The 19,003-nt window shown below is 28.7% G+C and overlaps 1 protein-coding gene across 1 annotated transcript in view; it reads right to left on the bottom strand.

Annotated features, from left to right (window-relative positions):
- Positions 1–15,540, bottom strand: part of LOC116772159 (sodium channel protein 60E-like) — an 87,430-nt gene extending 71,890 nt beyond the window's left edge. The window contains exon 1 of the mRNA XM_032664233.2: positions 15,197–15,540. The gene's annotated coding sequence lies outside the window, so the exon portion shown is untranslated. The remainder of the gene's footprint in view (positions 1–15,196) is intronic.
- Positions 15,541–19,003: the final 3,463 nt, after the last annotated feature.

The following is a 19,003-nucleotide window of genomic DNA, read 5'->3' as shown; positions in this document are numbered from 1 at the left end:
TAAACTTGACAAAAGGAGAATTATTTATAAAATTATTTAAATTAGAAAAAATTGGATGAAGAATTCGCCGATACAATGAGGCTTCATTGGTAAAGCACGTACTTGAAATGTGGGATACCGCTTTCGAATCCTACTATATACATACATACGAATCATTCATTATCTATTTCCTAATTTAAATTTTAGCTAAACATTGCTATAATGTTTAAATCATAATGGCACCGATATAAATTGCTAATATAATACAAGACTATAATACATTATTTTTTGCTGATACATGTGTTTTATTAGATACATAGAAGATAATGTTTGGAATTTTATATATTTTTTCATATTCCTGTAAAATAATTAACACTTCTTTATCGGAACTCTTAAGTCAACAAAAAATATTTAAAATCACTATAAGTTATAAGTGTAGACGAAAATTTAAAAAAAAAGGAGGAACCAATGCCTCGGCTTGTGATTGTATTATAGTGTGACAGCAATTTCTTTGTATCGTCCATGAAGTATCAGGAATCTTCGGAATTCTTAGAGTTAGGTATTTTGTTCGAGGAGAAGGCTACTTCAGATGTTTATATAATTTAATACTTACAGTACTATTAAAAAGGCGATGTTAGTTAACTTTTTAATAAAGATTTCCCTGGCCTAATAGAAAAAATATGTAAACAAAAGATTACATCATAAGAAATAAGGAATTTAATGTTCAAAATAATAAAAAGAAACAGGTCTTATATGATCTATAAAACTTTTAGAGCCCTTTTGGACAATTTATGTGTGTTTAGAAAAGGAATCAAATGTGGCGCTATCTCGGGATCGTAAAAAAATATATTTTAAATATGTATATGGTACGACATAAAACGGAATAAATAGATATCAAATTAATTATAGACAGAGATGAATTACCCTTCCTTCGACTAAAATTTTACGGATATAGTTTAATGTTTCTTTTACTATTGATGAAATTAAATATGAATTACAAAAAGACTACATATCTTAAAAGTATCTTATCTGACGGAGGGGATTAAACAACTCTCTTAAATCTTTACTTAATAATATTCAAAATGGACACGATATTTAACCATATAAATATTTTATTCTCTTCTAAACTGAGCTCAATATTATTGGTTTAAATCAATGATAAACCCACATACACTGCAGAGTTCCCTGAATAAGTAAATGAGAATATAAATCAGTTAATACAAACCCGGCCGAGTTTTCACCTACTCTTTACCCGGCTGTAACGCAACACGCGATAGACGTACGAAAACAATTGACGTAAAAAAGGTTAGTGGTAATATAGTACTTTCTCTAGCTATTACTACAGCGGCTAGCCAATACTCTTTAAAGCAGTCTCAATAACAATTCATAATACAAACATATCGACGTATACTTTCAGTTAGTATCAATGTTTGTTCAGAAAACGATCACTCTTCGGCTTGTTAGTAGTTATTGTGAGCAAGAGCAAAGGTACAGCTTATATTTTATACCACAAACCTAGATTTATTGTCGTCTAAACGAAGTATTTGTTGAAAGTAATCCAAAATAGCTTCGAATTTCTTTAAATTTCAGGCAGTCACAGATAATAGTCCGTTTTGATTAATATATATTGTTATCAAACATACACTGTGACGGATGACGAAGTCAAAAACTATACCTTAATGTGATTACATCATATATAAAATAAAACTAAAAGTTAAAAAAAAACCTACATACAGAACCATTCTAGGACGAGAGACGTTCGTTTTTACCCAGTTTTTATTTAGCAACTATCATTATCATTTCCATCATCCATTACAAAAGATAAACACATTAATACATCAACTGGTAAAAAGATTAAAAGGTAATAGTGTCTGCAACTATTCACAAATAAAGAACAGTGTTTGTGATCAGGCTTAACATGCAACTAACACAAGCCATCCTAACTTTTGATGACTATGAACAGTTCCGTATCGTATACACTTTAATGAATATAAAATTTGTAAGAAAATATCTTATTAGCTTTATATTTTGTGAGTTTGTTGAATGCATTGAAATTTGTAATTACAATTCCTGTGCATGGTTTGAGCGTCCAAAGTTGTTTCTTAAATCTGATACATTCAACATATCCCCTGCTGTACTTTTAAAGTATAGGAATATTCCTTTTGCATTCTGTTTTTCAATTTTCATTTGTTTTGCAATATGCCGTTTTGTAATTCAACTTTCCTGGGAACACATTTCCTATGGGAAACGAATTTTGTCAGAGTTGTGCGATTTTTTTTTTATTATTTGTATGAATTTTTATGCTTTTGAATAGAACATTTATTTCAATGAAGAAGTTTATGTAAAAATATTTTTATTTTATTATATTATATTAACATTTTTTTTTATATTAAAGAAATAATTTAAAAATAAATTGTTGCGCAAATGCTTAAGAATATTCCAATTTCGTCCAGACGAGACCAGAACAGACTTAAATATATATGACTCTCTGAATAGAATAATTCTGAAACTCTAATTTTATTAAATAATTTCACTGTCATAAGCCTTATTCAGTCAGCATTAAAGGCTACTTTTTCATCACCATTTAAGCGAACGAAGTCTCGGAACAAAACCTAGCCAAAAAAAAAACTAAATAACGAGTAAATAAAAAATAATAATACAATGAAATACAATTTACAAAAAATTTTTTTATGTAACTTGTTTATATTAAAACACGTCACATAAAATTATAAAACACATTCAAACAGTAATTTGTCGGTGTAAAATCAATTTTTCATGCCGCATAACCATAGATATAGTAGGTCAAGGATATAGTTGACCACGTGATGTTAGCATGAACCCCTATTTGTTCGCGTAGCGTTTGTTCCTTATTTCTTATGGAACTCGCAGCTTGATTTGAAAACCTACGTTTTTTTGAAAGAAGAAACCTACTGAAAATCAAAATGTATTGTAAGAAAACGAAAAAAAACGAAAGGAATTCGTAAATCAAACTATATTTCAAATCGTTTATTTTAATATGTCGGTAATTTCTCAAAGACGTCGATGTTTAAATGTGTCAGCGATTCGGAGGGAACGTTCCTTACATAACGAAATAAAGTCCTGTTGAATTTCAAAAATGAAACGAGAAATATGCTTTGCAAGATATTTGCAATTTTTCATAAATACTATGCTTCACAGAACGCGACATTCCATTTTATAATAATAAATAAGACATAACTAACTTTAATATATGGATTTGCTTGTGGAGTTTTTCTTGCAGGCGGAAGTCGATCCAGGTTGGTCTTAAAATATATTATGTATTATAACAATCTCATTCTGTAAAGAAAGAAATATCACTACAATTTAAATAAAATTGAAAATTTTCCTAATTATGGCTTCATACTTAAACTTAAAACGGAATAAAATCAAATCTACATCAAAAATAATATAAAGAAAATTTCCCCAAATAAATTAATATCCCACATAATGAAAACATATTTATCTTTTAGTTATAAAACATAGTTTCAGCACATATCACTTAAGACAGTAGAAGTAACGAGTGAAAAACTATGAAGGAAATTCAAGTCGGAAATAGCAGACACTAACAAAGCAGGTTCGTGATCAAGATAGAAGTATTCAGTTAATGAAGTCTGCGGTGAGGTTTTGCTAAATGAATGGGCAAACTGCTCGTATTTATATCGCGGATAGAAATACACATACCTACAATCCACATATATATTTTGTATACGTTTCAATATATTATAAACAGAGAAAGAAAAATATTAGTGAAAAAAAATATATTTGAAATGTTTTATTAGTATGTAATGAAGAAAATTATATTTTAACAAATAAACAAAAGATGAGAAATATTTTAACAGGCGAAGCGATTGTATATCCGTTAACTGAAGATGGTTTAACAAAGGAAATGCAAATGTTTGTGTTGAAAACGGATGATTTATGGCTTTAAAAGTAAACGTTAATAGTAAATGAACACTATCGCTCGCATTAGTACAATTTACTTAGTAAATTTAAATTTATCTGTCCTGTTGTGACAGTTTGATTTTATAATTTTTTATAAAATAATACGAAGTTTCCTAATACACAGAGATTTTTAAGAATATTCTTTTAACACTTATAATTTACATTAAAAAAATTATGCTCCACTTACAGAGCATAACAGTACCTAAAATTAATTAAATTAAAAGGGCCCTTAATTTTATAGAATTTGTCGGCATCACCTGCTTTGCGAAAATTTGAATCTCAACACTGAGTTTCATCATCAAACTAAGCTCCTACTTACATTTTATCCTTTCTAATATTTATTAATATAAAACTGGAAAATGTTTATATGTGGTAAAAGTATGTAAAATATAATTTGTTACAAACAACATTTTAGCTGTAAAAATGAATACAAAATTAATTTCACTTAGAACACTGTTTAAACCGTAAACAAAGCCTTTTACAAATTGTCCCGAAAGTTCCAAATTCGGTTACAACCTCTGGATCCAATAGATCCGAATACTTTTATTTGCTAGTATTGAATCCGGAAGGGACCGACTAGTTATGTCGGAATATCATTAACCTAATTTTACCTAGCGTAGTTTTCTGGATCAATTTCTTTTAACTAATGTTATAGGATTGGGACAAGCTGCTTAAGAATGGATCCAGATGAAATTTTTTATCACTATTACAAATAAAAATACGTTATTATTAGTATTACATATAAGTGCACAAAAGAGGTGAACCACATTTTTTTTATAGTAATTCAGTCTTTGGCTATCTTTTTTATATCGCTGTGTTAAAGTAGCTGGGTTTTATTGATAGCCTACTAACATTTTGAGTGTATATTATACATTTGAGTATATTTATAGAAATATCCAAACATGAATAAATAGAATTAATATCATCCAGAATATATTTAAAAGAAAAATATCTTTATTAACGCTTAACAAGATCAATTTCTTATTACACATTTGTAGCGATAAGGATGGATGGATTCATTATAATATTTTGCAATTCTCCTATATCTATTAGATTATAATGGATATTATTCTCAAGATTACAGCCATTAAGATCACGAATGAAGTAAAAAACGATAATGGGACAGGAGAACAAGAGAACGCTAGAGCTATTATAAGTCAACGAACTCAGGCCATTAGAAATGTACAGACAATGTGCCATCATTAAGAGGTTATACGATATTAATGTAACTATAATACTATAATGCCTTTCGTCAAGTACCATTTGTGAATTAAATATTTGAAAATATAGTCCAAAACAAAAGAGTAAAAGAATAGTATTAAATCTTTATCGAGAATAAGAATCGAAACGATAAAAACAACACTACTACAACAAGAGGATAATATTATATTATGCTTATATATTTTTAAGTGACACGTTTTTAAACAGATGGTTACTAGCATTAAATTGGAATATCACTGAAATACTTCATATCACGAAAGTCATAACACTCTTTTTATGTTTTCGTTGTTATCTTTTTCTAGAAAATTTTTGTGTCTCTGTAAATTAAACGCAAGGTACTAAACACATGAGTCACTAGATGATACAAAACAGCTTCTCCTAACGGAGCTATTTCTCAGACCGAACAAAAGGGGTCCCTTGGATTTTGTGATTATCTAAAAACAAATAGTCCATAAGGAAAGTCTTGTGGGTGTTTTCGTGAAACTTCCCAGTAAACTTTGGTAATCAATGGTCTAACAAAACAGTATTTGGAGGTTGAATAGCAAGGATGAATGAACGAATCTAAGATGGTATGTCAAGAAGATGTGGCTTGCGGACCATCTGAAAGTTTTGTGATGGGAATTATGGTTCAGGACGAGCATTTAATAACTCATATTTATCCTAATCTCACAAACTTCACTTTAACAATGAGCTTGTTAGTATACAGAGTTATTACTAAAAAATTTTTCAAAAGTATGATTAATAGTCATAATTTTTTTAACGGTTTATATATGATATAAAAAAAAATTCTACATAGTCAAAAACAGGGGTAGTTTTGTTATAGTAACTATCAACTTTATACCTAAGTTTATATTTATTAGTTCAAAAGCTAAGAGAGTACTAAATTATATAAATACATATGTATGTATATATGTCATCGGATATCAAATTTCAAAGTCGATTAGAAACGGCACTTCTGATTGGCTTTCAGATAAACGCCAGACAGCAGCTAAGGCTAGATGGCTTTCAGACAATTAAATAATACGTTATCCTCACAAAAGAGGATTGGCTTGACGCTAAGTGTGGAAGCCAATGTATCTTTAATTCGTCTACGACCATTGAAGATAATTGCAAATATTTTATCGAGACTCGCAAAAAACATACATTTGTTTAAACATATTTCTTAATGTATACTTAAAATATATTAAAAATAACATATGTATAGTATTCTAATTTGAAAAAATTCTGTTTACATTATTGTTATAATCCTGTAGCATTGATAAAAACGAAATATCAACAAGTAGTTGATAAACGAAATGGAGTATAGCTCTCCAAAACTGAAATATGATAAATATGTCAAAAACCATAGACCTATCAGTAAACCGCTCTGTCGCATGTGAATATAAAAGGTTTTTGCAACTCCGCTACAGATTACAGCAGATTTTCATGGTCTACAGATAAGCTAATTCGTATAATCTAGTGACTTACGCTTGTTAAGCATTAGCTAGGGTGGAAAATTGGCTCGTTCTATAAATTGAATTCAGTTAACCCCCAAATGAATTAAATTCGCCGATAGTGTGACTAATTAAATAAAGAAAACTTTATAATTTTATCGTTAAGTTTAAAGTTTTTTTAACAACTTATTCCATTCTACAGCAGTTTCATTTATATTTTCTCTTGATTAATCGCTAACAGCTGTCAAAATGGTTTTTAGTCATATATATTTCGTTATTAAAACCGTATTACTTATAAAAACATATAACAAAGGTAATGTACAAAGGAATATTTTTTTATGTAGAGTAAGCAAAATCTTGAACCATTGAATTTTATCGCGAACAAAGAAAAAATAACATCGGTTGAAATAATGAAAGTTAAAATCTCGATACAATGATTTTCATCCATTATAATGTTTAAAGATTGCTCTACATCATAAACCAGCTCGTTCAACAAGTGCTCGACTCGGAGCATCGATCGAGTGCATATCAGCTGTTCACAAAGGCAACATTGTTGTTGATTTTTAACTCGTCACTTGAATGACCATGCTTTTTAAAAACCTTTATATAATCCATCTAAATAAAATTATCGATTAGTATAATTAATTTAGACTGAAAATCGATACAAAAAACCGAATTAATGAGAATACAGTAAAAATGTTAATAAAACATATTAAGGCACATATTTAACTGACTTTATATTATTTTATTGTAAAATAAAAGGTATTATTAAAAGTTACACCCACATCCGGCAAAAACTTAATTACAAGTGTAACCAACTCTGGACGTGGCCTGCGCTTGTCATTTCCGGTTTTTGTACACAAGCCCTTTTGAATTAATATTTGCAGTTAGCGAAGTAACGTGTTAATTGATTCGTGAAACTGAACCAAACGGTGGTCTCGTTGAGGTTTCCTTTACAGCAATAAAGATATTTCACATTGAAGTCAAATTAATTAATTAATAGTTGTTTATACTCAGATCATTCATTTATGAATATAATAATAAATTTTCGTTAACATATTTGCACCTTATAGTTTAATATTATCTATAGCTGGCATATTTTTTATTACTGTATATTATTCAAAGCGTTATAACTGGCTGAACCTATTTGGACTTTTGCCACATAGATAATTCATAACCTTTATTAAAATATATTATGCTTTATGGGATACAAATGGATATTCATAAATAAATTGGGTTATTGACAACTGATAGCGTTGACAACTCTGTATATGTTTTCTTAAACTTCCCAGCTTTTATTTAAATGGACAATAAGTGCGTCACATTCGGAGCAACAAATGTCTGGTGCTATTTTATTTTTACCACTCTTTTATTCCCAAGCACTATATATTTCACATCTCCGTCCATTCGTTCTCATTCAATTGTACCTAAAAAGCTGCGTCCAATAGGGTTTGAATTTTGAATTTGGAAAGTTCTAGTATTCTATGCATGATTCAAGCGACTTGTTACGAATGGACGTACATATTACATAAAATATAGATTATATATCTTATTTGTGAATTAAAATAACATAATAAACGATATCATAAAATACACGTATTGAATATATATAGATATATATATTGTATCTACAAAGTTTTTTAAACTAAGCATTTAAGATAATATAGAGTAGATTAAAGAATTATTTGATTTGAAAACATTGATATTATAAGTTATACAATTGTATGCTGGCATCAGTTATTGTAACATGATTCAGAAATAGAAAAACATGTTTAAATAAATCTATTTTTACCAATTTACTCGGATACTTGTACATTGTACGTTTCAGTACGGTGATTCACTCACTCATTTCGACACGAATTCTGATCTTTACAGAGTAATGAAAAGGAAAGAAAGGCTCTGTAATTTTTTTATAATATTCTTTTAAAAGATAAGACGAATGCTTGTTATTCTCTGACATAAAAACTAGACTTTTTTTTAATTAATTTATTTTTTATATATATTATCAGAACACTAAGTTCCTAATGCCTAGGCATATTAATAAGGAACTTGATTACTTGTCTTTATATCTGTGTCTAAAATTATGGAACATAAATACGTAACATAGACAAAAAATATTTCCCAGAGTATATGAATATCAGTCAAACTGTCTTCTAGACTTACAACGGCGTCCCTTACAGCAACCCATCGAGTCGGAACTGTATGTGAAAGTCGATAAATGTATTTATAGTATTTCTGATAAATGAGTTCTAACCAATTTATGAAATTGGCTCAGCTTTGATCTTATTTGTTATGACACAATTCAGGTCTCTAGTAAACACGACGACAATGGAATTGATTTAAATATTCATGAGCATTAGTTAACACAATTCTTTTATTTGAAATCTGAAATATTATTGTAATAAACCTTAGTTGGATGAAAGGATTAGGATGTTTGCCCTTTAAATAAATAAAACTTGTACTTCATTACGCTTCAATGTCAAAATAACATGACATATGTCTATTTTAATAACTGATTATAAACTATTCCGATAATGCCCCAACAATACATTACAGCTATCGATATATCGATATATATTAAACGTGGTTAATTCATTAACTGTATCCCTTACTAAATTCTTTCAGGCTGCGTAAATTAACTTGCTTGCGCAGTATCAGAAGCGTTCATATATTATTTAGATGGAATCTTCTTGATTTCGCGTAAGGCGCTTTTCGTGCGGAATATTTTTCACGTTGTTTAAATATGTACAAATGGTTCTTTCGGTAGCTCGCCGAGATGGAGGATGGCTTAGTTTTAGTGTTTCCGATCTTAGTTATATTTTTATTAGTAACACAAATGGTATTATCCCATTTAAAGAGTGTAAATTAAGATTAATTTGAAATTTTCTATACTTTAAATAAAATTAAGAAAAAAAAACAAGTAAGGTGCATATAATTCATAGCTGCTGTAGAACTTACATATATATATATATATATATATATATATATATATATATATATTATATATATATATATATATATATATTAATATTTTTAAATAATAAATTCATAATGTTTACAACGCCATATACTAAATAAAGCCATTGTTCTTAAAACCCTGGCAGGCTGTAGCAACACCTTTCTAGATAATAATCCGAAAAAAATAATAAACAATGGTTATAAATGATGTAGGGAGAGTGACTGATATTAATTCTTCTGTTTCCTGTCCCTTTTTTAGTAAAGGTCAAAGGTTGGGTCAACTACAATAAAAAAATATTTTTACATTTAATGATGTCGAGGTCATTTGTTAGGCCTGTTTTAAACGGTTGGTTACACACACATTATTATTGAGACTAAAACACTGCGAATTAATATTGTATAAGCAGCTCGGACAAAATAAAAATTATCATCAAATCAGTACATCTATACCAGTACTTGATCTATAACCCGTAATCCTGTCATTATAAATGTATAATTTGCCGCGAACGCTAACATAAATTATGTATACTATAAGAATGTTCCACACGAGCTCAATTTATTTCGATACGTGGTCAATATATTTGTGAACTATAGACATCACATGCTCCCGGCATTAAATTGGAAAATCCCTTTGGACTCCGAACAAATCAGGATGAGGCACTTCCCTGAGATAATGAAGACGTGTCGGAAATAACAAATGCTGGATATAAATCTATACAAATAAATAGAATTGTAGTGTCTGTTTGTAATATATACATATATATATATGGTGGTCTGTCTTACTGTCTGTTTGTTCTTCACAACAGTATTAATTTTGACAGGACTTTCACTAACAGTTGTAATAAGAGATATTTAGGCAAATACGTTTAAATATTATTTACTTTTATTAATATACAATATTTCAAAAAATTACACATAAATTGAAAATATCACAATAGCTAGTATAATATTATAATTCAAAACCTACTTCCATATTTATAAATGATAATTAAAATTATGATTTGTTCAGTCATAGAAATATAAATCTTTTTTTTTTTAATTCCAAATAGTTTTTATTACAAGTAGAATAAAATAAAAGAGGAATTTGAAATGTTTCCGTATATGCCTTGTACGCATAAACTAGGACATAAATTATGGAACAGACAAGCTAGCTATAATCTATTAAACAACTAGAACTTTCATTTGGTTTTGTTGTCAACTGTAATTACTCTGCCCAATATAATAAAAACCGCCAAATAGGTCAAAAAAATATGACGTATTCTGGTCGAACACTGCTTTTTTCATTTATTTTAATTCAGAAAGTATGTGTATGAAATTCAAATCACATTATACTTAGCACGCAATTTTTGAATAACATCACAATCTCTATATACGAGCATAAACTAACAGGTTATGATATAATTAAATTACGCCATATTTGTATAGAGATATAAAAAAAACCTTATGCAAGTTTAACAACATGAAACAGTCAAAAAAAGAATTAGGTCGTCGGTAAAAACTAGTCAGCTTATCTTGATTGTTATATAAAGAAATATGTAACCTACGCTAAAACAAGTGGGACTATCAATATATATCTATCTCACATTATGTCTAATATTATATTAATTTTTTTTTAATTATAAAGGCTAATTAAAATAAATTGCTTAATAAAAAAAAAAGTCAATAATACAAAGATTTTACGGACGTGACACAAGTTCTCATCAAAACGTGCACGAGATCGATGATTTCGAACGGACTTCAACTGTGACCTTTGAAATAATATCGACATTTGCTGTACACCTTAGTGTTCTGCTGCTATGACAATTATATGTCCACACAAATTTATATCCATAAACTCATAGACATCATATTATTAAGTCGATGAATAGAAAGAAAATTATATTAATACATTTTGCGCTTGCATCTGTTTAATAGCATACATGGTTGTTGTTTTCAATATATTATGTTACTAAAGTTTACATTGCTGAAAAATTACGGAAGTGATTAAATTTTAAGTAAATCTCAAACACACATTTTTGATTAGTTTAATATATGTTATAAATTATGAATAATTTGTTTTGAATTTATCAACAATATTGAAACTTATATAAAAAATATGAAGTTGTTATTTTTGTTTTTTTTTTTTTTCGTTTTCTATTTGGACCGTTATATATTTGTTTAATTGTATAGGGATAAAATTGGACACTTCAATATATGTAGATACATTGAATTTTTCAAAAAAAATTTAGCCTCCAGCTTGATAACAAGGTTACGGACCAAGGTATTATAAATAAAAACCAGCAGGTGGTACAGAAATGAACAAAAGTGTTGTTAAAACAAGTTATATTGACATTTTTGCTGTGCACATTAAGTGATTCATACGAAGAGCAAGAGAAGAACTAATATTAGTTACACACATATATACAAATTTTATCTATAGTATAAAATAAATATTTAAATCTGTTTTGTTATCGAATGTACACTTATATTTTAAACCAATATTCATACACACATATTTCATTTTAACAGATTTAAAACTAACGTGTTGCACTGAACTTAAATTTTGCAATTTTTTTTTTTCTATGCCAATTAAAGTTTTATGATTTAGTATTTTAAACCTGAGTTTCTAAAACAACTAAAAGAATAAATAAATCGGAGGTGGTCTTTAAAGAGAACATGTATTCAGCAATTTTTCTGAAATACCTTATAATTTAATTAGTTCGTATTAAAATATGTATTTCTATTATATTATGAATTGTATGCACGTACATAATATGAGCTAATTTTCTTTGTATTATTCTCATTTTCATCAAGTCTTTGTGTAACTTTTATCTGTTTTATTATATGTACGGAATCCAAGTCATAATTCAGCGTACCTATTTAAGTATTAGGCAAAAGGAAACTGAAACTATTTTATGAATATATAAAATATTTTACGTTGTGAAATCAATTATTACAATAGTAAATAGGTTTTGTAGTTATAATTTTTTTTTCTATTTTAATCCGAAAAACTAATTAAATTAGATTATAAATATATTAATTATCTGTATTTATTATAGTTTTAATCTGTGTAGTAACAGGTTTCACTGATAGGAATCAACGCTCGTCTTATAACCCAGGTGTTCGGACTTCGGAGTGTGCAGAGGCGGACGTGATTTACGTTAATGCCTTGTAACTGTTAAGATATGTTCCGCTTCCATGTATTATATAGTATATTCATATATTCTCTTAACATATTATACACATTGTTATGAGTTTAGAATTAATTTACGTTATAAAATTTTATACATAAAATTTGCTTGAAGTATACTTCTGAAATGAATTATGTATATTCTAATGGTTTCTTTGACTTGCATTATATATGTATATATTAAGAAAGTTATGTAAATATATACATATTATTTGTATATAAAATTATATATATATATATATATATATATTAATTTATTTTATTTCATACTATAATTTATATTGCATTAATAGTTATATAATGAATACAAGTCACTAGTATAAGTTATTTGACTAGATTTGTCAAGATCAAAGTAACATTTTACTTAGATCTCTGTGAATTAGAACAGTATTAACTTAATTCCTTAAACAAAACGTGCTTTAAATGTATAAAGAAAGCATTAAATGTGACGTGAAGATTGTTTTAAAATGAATTGAAGCTTACATGTTACGTACATTTTATTGCTCTGAACACATTTAAATAATATTAATTTGCTTTTTTTTATATTTCTATACAATTCGTGTTCTAAAAAACTTTTTTTTATAACCACGTTCCAAATACGAATAATTCTGTAGTAAAAAATGAAAGTAAATAAGGTGTAAGAAAGGTAATACATCAAAGACAACGTTACGTTACGTAACAGACACAAGAATAATTTATTTGCTTAAAAATACAGGTAACTTTACTGAAATTAAATAAGAAAATTCATGATAGAATCAAAAATAATATGCTATCAACGTTATTCGAAGTGTTTCTGTATGTGTAAATTGTTACCTATCTAGGTTATTATACACAAAAATCTTAAGAAATTTTAACTCATATAATAAATAATCAAATATATAATAAATTAAGAAATATTTGATTTGAATTAATCCGATTATTAAAATAATTGTAATAAGGAATTAGAGGAGTAATAACAAGAAAAGTTAACTTTAATAATGTCCGTATATAATCAGGTTTTATGTATCATACACGCAAAGCTGGGGTAAGTTTTTCTTTTGAAAAATTTTTTTTCTTAAATCAAGACTAGAATAAATACGGCTAGACACATAAATGTTTATGCTCATATAATAATTTTGACAGGCACCTACTAAAATAATTTTCATTGACTTTTACTATTTGTTAGTATAAATTGAGATAAAAAACATTATTGTGTATTTCGGATTCTTGGTGGAATTGAAAATCGATAAGTGAATTTGAAATACACGTGAAAAAAACAAGTTGAAGTTTTCGTAAATCCATGATTACGCCAAATTGAATTCCTTTTATCAGAGACGACTAGAACATGTCTGAAACTTGCATATCAGAAAAACTGGAAATAGCAGTTTATTGAAGATGTACGCCATGAAGCTTATCAGACGGCTTCGACGATTGCGGAACAGTGAAAGGGCTGGCACATCATTGAGATAAAAAGATGGTGTTAGGGGTCTGGAAGATGGAGTCGGCAAAGCAACAGAACAACTTAAAAATAAAAAAACCTTTTTATGTAATCGATTCAAAGAGCCCATTTAAGTTTATTTATGCTACAAATTCTGAAATAATTAATTTGAGGAGACTAATAAAGTCTAATAAAAATATGATATCTTTAAAGAATACAATATTATTTTAATATATGTTTGAAAATATTTAATGTTGGTCGCACGCTCTCTTACGACACCAGTTTTACAAACTTTAATAACATAAAGGCAGTACATGTTTGCTGTCATTAGACGACACTCGTTAAGCTAAGTCTAGGACTTAGGACTTCAACAACTTAGAATCTAAGAATGTATATATATATATATATATATGTAGTACCGATTTTTGTATATAACTCACAAATGTCAAATAATAATTTAAAACAACCATACTCGGCAACTCCTCTGTGTAGTTAAATGCATGTTTATTTAAAAAAAAATATCTTTTTTTACTCGCAAAGTATAAGTAACATGAAAATATTATGTTACTACATTTCTATAATAAAATTTTAAAACGAACGTTTTCGGGCGGACAAAGTTTTTGCCGACGGCAAAGTTATGTTTGGATAAGAGAAAATTCTAAATTCATGTAATATTGTGCAAGGAAACCAATATCCCATACCATAACTTACAGTTTTTTGTTCTTACAAAGTGAGAATTACCCTGTTAGGGTCCGTTCTATAGATTAATAAAATTGAAACGAGAACATAAAAATTATCTTAGAATGAAAACAAAACACCGGTATATATTAACTATATAATATTTCTATTTATTAAATTTGACATCATATTTTTATTTACTAAGCTATATTTAAAATTTGAAGCAGCGACAAAAACTACATTCGATCGGTTCATGGTAATGACGCACGGGGCGAGTTATGGTCAACCTTAATTTACGAGAGTCGGTAAACGCTAACGTGTCGGTTGGCAGCTAGCTTAACATGTTTACTTTATAATAAATTTATAAGCGGGTTAACATACCTTGGTCGCCGGTCAATCGTACGTATTAAAAAACGTACATTACGTAAATTTCTTTGATCGATGTACAATATTGAAGTAGGTCAGGACATCCACTGGGGTCCTCATTTCGCACGCTCATTATCACTTCACGATTACACGGGAGTCATGCGTCGGAATCGATGCAGCGAGCAACAGTGTGGCTTGGTGTGTCAGTGTGGCGCGGCGCGCATGGCAGGGACGGTGGGACGCTGGGGAAACTGGACGCCGGAGAAACGGGGCGTTAGATAAACGGGGCGCTAGATAAACGGGACGCTGGGACAACGGGGCGGCGTGGCGTCTTCACTGTAGCACACGGGCGGCCGGCGCGCGGCGCGAAGCGAACTGGCCGGGTCGGCCGCCGCCGCCTCTCATTGCCCTAAATTCGCGCTACAGGCGGCACAATAATTGTAAAGCTGCAACCGCGACGGCCGCCTATCGATTCACTGTACGTTTCGTGAAAGTAAAAAGTTAACTCGATCGAATACAATGCGGTCGGTACGGTAACGCGATGTAATTTCTAGGTCACAAAATAGCTTAAAAGTTTATATATCGATCGGTGACGTTAATACAAATAAAACTGCTATGAGAAAACGGTCTATTTAATAAAAATTCAAAAATATATAGTTATATTATTTTTCATTCGAGCACAAAGAAATTTTTTGCTCCATAAAGCGCTCGACTATACAGAAATAATTAAGAATATTTTTATAAAGGAATGCATTAATATAATCTCATATGACTTTAAAAAAATATTGCAAATTATATAGACAATGGCTTTTTTAATAAATCAAAAAGCTTATTTAAACTCGCGCAATGCAGAAAAACCCGCCTACACAATGTCTACGCGTGACGTCCTACGAACATGCTACGCGACTACGTCAACGCTGCTCTACGACGAGTTGCGCATTACTGACACCCATAACTTAGAACAGTTTTAAACTAAAAGCAGTTCTTGTGCCGCATACATCGTATATTAAATTTGAAACAATGCAGTCTGTTTAATATTTATTTCTTAATAATTAATAAATAGTTTATTAGAATTATTAAAATAATAAATAGTTTATTAGAAATTATTCAATTTAAAAAACGAGTGTGTAACAAAATTGATGTATATGCTATTTATATAGCCATTAAATGAGTATTTAGTGGTACTTTAAATGTCGAAAATCAGTATAAATGTCCACTAGATTGAGTCTATTGTATATGAAATATATTTATGATTTATAGGTTAAATCCATCAAATAAAAATAATAATAATACCTGTAATATTAAGAATAAAACGCAAATTCTCAATTATTATGATGATTTAATTAATTTTATATTAATCTCATCTTTTGAAAACAAGGCCTTTTGATTTCTTATGACTATGAAATTGAATGCTGAAAGAAACCTGTAAGGAAAAAGGGTGTCACCTTACTAATGTGTTAGGGGAATTGAGAACAAAGCTTTAATATCTTTTATTTTATATACAAAGATAAAAAAGAATATCTTAATGACATTTAAGATACCCTAAATGGTAATTTTTGTGCAAAAAGGCATTATATAATACTTGTTTAAAAAAAATAACGATATTTAGACGAGAGAATGTTTTTGTATCTCAAGTTGAATACATTTTACATAGGGTATTGTATATCATTTGCAAAACCGTTCCACATGTGATTGGATACTGTAGAAACTAAAAATAGCTAACCGTTTTCGGTTTAAAATCAGATTAATATTAGTGGGGCGCGATCGACCCGCGTGTTAACCCTCGCGTGTTGTGCGTGATGTGTTTGTGATTTAAAAAAATAATAAAAAAAAAGTGACCGCTATATCCACTTATACTTTCTGAACTTTGTTGAATTTATATAAATTTATTTTAATATAAGGATTATATTAATAGCTATACCATCTCACGTATTTTTGTAAGAGAAGGTCTACGCCGCTCCTTGTAAACGTAAATGTTACTAAAAGCAATATCAACTAATCACGTTTTGGAAGCTTGTTTTATTTCTATTTGTTTTCACAAACCTTCTCAAAATTTATTCATTATAGTTTAATATAAATGAAAAGTTGGCAAAATTATTTTATTGGGGCCAACTTGGCCGTTCTTTAAGCTTTAATTAATACGAAGCAACAAAATTGGTAACACGCGAAAGGTCAAAGTGTAATTGAATTAATAAATAATATTTTGCTTCATTTACAGCGTTTTAATATGACAATGTATTAATAACATGGTCCCTTTATGCGAACAATGTTAAATGTTTAACTAAACTCACACAACATATTCCTTAAAACCTCCCTTATTAAATTCCTCTCAAGTTCCGATGGCTCGAATCTATTAATTTATGAAGTAGTAAATTTTTCACGACAACTCATAAACTTCGGATGGAGTCGAAAAGGATCGTTAATTTTTTCTTTGTAGAAGCTTCGGCAAAAAATACTTTAAGTGAATGACGCTAGTTCCAACGAGATTTTCAGTCAATTTTCGTAACACTTATTTTCCATCATCTCTTTGATGTAGCAAATGGTTCATGATATTGGTTGTTTATGTCTGAATTGTTCTAACATTTTATACAACTTTAAAGTTTACATTAAATTTGTACACAGTATAATAAATAGCGTTGTATCAATCTTGCATTGAATTAAATTATTGTCAAAAAATAAATGGAATTGAAATTTCCATTGTAACAATAATTTTCAATGTAAAAATGGATGTTCTTTAAACAGATAATAGTAGTATTACGGTTATCATATTAAATTTTACTTAAACGTATGATCATATATATTTTTATTTAATACACATAACCATTTTCGGCAAATACGTATATATCGCTATATATGCTTAAAATGTAAGACATTTCCTTAAGAAACTGAGGTCCAGAGATCAACAAACTCCTAACGAGGATCATTGAGATAGGAACTTCACTCTTAGCACTTGAAGTTTCTTGAGACAAATCCTTGTATGAAGAGCCTAGATTCACGAATTTAATTTGACTCAGTAAAAGAGATTTGAGGTTACATAGTTTAAATGAAAACTGCAAACGAATTGCTGATATTTTTTTTCTTTAGCTATAGATTTTAACTTTTAAATTAAAAACGAGTATTTAATCCTTAAAGTGCCTGTAAAAGCTAATATTGAAAATAAAATATAGGAAAAGTAGATAATATCTATTAGAATCAGACCTACATATTAAATATTAAGTGTTTCGGAGGTTACCCAACAAATAGAAATAATAGTCATGACAAACTTGTTATAAGTAACATTTTATATTTATACGTAGAAGCTGTCCCAACAGAAATGGACAAAAAAAATACATACACTATCATTTTTTATATATTTATATATTTTCTTATAAATATTTTAACCTTAGCCAACATAAAAATAAACTTCTCCACTGTCGGAGTAATTGTTTCAGTATCAATTTTCTCTGTCAGAGAAACGGTCCTTGCTACTTAAAAGTTAGTAATCCTGTTTATTTAGGACAAATTGCTCTAAAGAGTTTTGACACGTCTCAAGGCAATAAGATTTTAATTTAAACGTAACTCTAACAAGCTCTCCCCAACATTATACTTAATGTAATAAATAAATTCATGAAATCCCTTCTACAAACAATTTTAATTTTTTGTGTTTTAAAAATGTAAATTAGACAATATAAAAATATTTCATCATCACATACTTTTTGCTCGAATAAGTGAGAAAAAAGTATTGTTATTCAAATATGATAAGAAAATTACAAAAAAAACTTTACGATAATAAAAAAAATCAGCCAAAAAATTCTACTTAAACTCATACAAATCTAAATGGTT

Source organism: Danaus plexippus (assembly GCF_018135715.1).
Source record: "Danaus plexippus chromosome 16 unlocalized genomic scaffold, MEX_DaPlex mxdp_31, whole genome shotgun sequence".
Lineage (NCBI taxonomy): Eukaryota > Metazoa > Arthropoda > Insecta > Lepidoptera > Nymphalidae > Danaus > Danaus plexippus.
This window is presented reverse-complemented; position numbering and strand designations above follow the sequence as displayed.